Source organism: Rutidosis leptorrhynchoides, chromosome 5, assembly GCF_046630445.1.
Source record: "Rutidosis leptorrhynchoides isolate AG116_Rl617_1_P2 chromosome 5, CSIRO_AGI_Rlap_v1, whole genome shotgun sequence".
Lineage (NCBI taxonomy): Eukaryota > Viridiplantae > Streptophyta > Magnoliopsida > Asterales > Asteraceae > Rutidosis > Rutidosis leptorrhynchoides.
Window position 1 is genome coordinate 412,030,832 of NC_092337.1, and position 2,120 is coordinate 412,032,951.

The following is a 2,120-nucleotide window of genomic DNA, read 5'->3' on the forward strand; positions in this document are numbered from 1 at the left end:
CTAATTACTTGTAATCACTCAAGATGATGTTTATTTGTGTTTCTATGATTATTATTAGTGTAGTTTTGGCCATGATTGGCTAAATCTCTTGTGTTTGCTTATCTATGAATCTCTAATGCATAGGATTAGCCCTTAATCAATTGAATAAAGTTGTTTTGAATGAAAATACATGAGCAAGTGTTATTGTGTTAGCTATGAGGTCCATTGCTATGATTTGATATAGGTTTTACTTTGATTACATAGATTGAGTAGCTCTCTTAGTGATTTGAGAAGTGAATCAATTTGTGCTTCAAAACCTTAGGTGATCTAGACAACTAGAATAGGGATTTCAAGTGATTGTATTTCTAATCTAAGTTGGTTTTCATTTGACCTTTGTTCAACATAGTGGTGTTTGACTATCTTAAGTGATTTTGATAGTTGAAGGATTTTAAGTGATTTCAACCCAAGCATAATCTCAATAACCAACTCATACTTAATTCGATCTTAGGATATCATGCTTATGTGAATTTGCAAAAGTATAATTTGATTAAGGTTTGGTAGTATTGCTAAACAAATAATAGTTCGAACAACTAATGCTATATCAATTTAGGCAAAATAGGGCAATCCAAGCATAGAGAGGATTAGGTAAGTGAACACTATTTTTTTATTGATTAGTTCTCAATATTTAGTTACTTGCTACTTGTAACTAGTTTTAATTGTTAAGTTTAAGTTTACTTACTTGTGCACGTTTTAGTTGTTAATTAAAATCAATTAACCCCCCCCCCCCCCCAATCAAACAAACCCTAGGACAATTAATAGTTTCAATTATTCTACTTACAGCGCTCACTTGGGACGAAATTGAAAAGAATACTTACATTGAAGTGCTATAATAACCGGGTTCTAATTTCTCATTAGTTGTGTGTGCTTGTTTGTAGTGTTTAATTCTTGTATAAATTTAGAGGGTAATGATGTATTGTTATGCACACATCATCAATTTCTTGGTACCGCTGCCGGGGAGTGGTTAGCTAGTGGGATATTTGGTTTATACTTTTAATCGTTTGATCCTTTTGTAAGGGTTCGCCCTTACAAAAGTTACTTTTCTTGCTTTTATATTTCTATTTTGTATTTGAAAAACCGCTTGTGTTTGTGTTGTGATTGAAAGATAGGTATTTTGGAGCATGAAAACAAGGTCCCACAAGGATCAAGAGTTTACAAATCCATTGTCCGATTTGGAGAAACACGTGCATGGGGTTTATAAGCGTAGAGAAGAACGGGTATTAAGGAAAAATTTTAAGGTTTTGCCATTTTGTTTAGAAGATATGAATCCGAAAGGTCAACCAATTCACAATGAAGAAGATGATCCAATCATCCAAGGTGCACCAGTTGATCAAGAGCAACTAAATGATCCGAATGATACAACGATGTGGAATGCTAGATTGGTGGCACCAACGGTGATAGCTCCGCCTATTACAAAACCACCAATTGGAGCCGATAATTGAAAGATTGAGGGTAACTTTTTCACGATGATCAAAGACATATTTTACCATGGGTTAATAGAAGAAAATCCGTTCGAGCATATTCAACACTTTAACGATATTTGTGATATCTACAAAACTAAAGATGTCATCGATGACGCTTTTAAGTTAAGGGCATTCCCCTTCACACTTCAAGGAGATGCAAAAGCTTGGTTAAGGAATTTGCTACCCAACGTCAAAGCTTGGTTAGGACTTTTCAAGATTTAACCAATGAGTTCATCAATCACTTTTTCCCACCGTCAAAGGTAGAACGTCTTCGAATGGAAATCAATGGATTCACCCAACGGGGTGATGAAACTTTGTATGATGCGTGGGTACGATTCAAGAAGATGCTAAGAGCTTGCCCACCGCATGGTTTGACTAAGAAGGAGTACATCAACACGTTCTACCGGGTACTAATGCTTTGACTAAGCAATATCTTGATTCATCTTTGGGGGGAGTATTATGTATAAATCGCCAAATGCGGCCGAAACTTTGCTAGAGGATATCTCGGTTAACATATAGGAGTGGGCATCTTCATCGCGAGATTTGACAAGGAAAAGTGTAGCACAAGTAGAGAGCGATAATGGGCAAGTCACGCTTGCAAGCTTAAATAATCAATTTCAA

At 35.7% G+C, this 2,120-nt stretch overlaps 1 non-coding gene across 1 annotated transcript; it reads right to left on the bottom strand.

Moving 5' to 3' along the window:
• Positions 1-1,765: 1,765 nt before the first annotated feature.
• LOC139851215 (small nucleolar RNA R71) lies at positions 1,766-1,872 on the bottom strand. Its single transcript, XR_011760570.1, has one exon. It is a non-coding gene; the product is annotated as a small nucleolar RNA R71 (small nucleolar RNA).
• Positions 1,873-2,120: the final 248 nt, after the last annotated feature.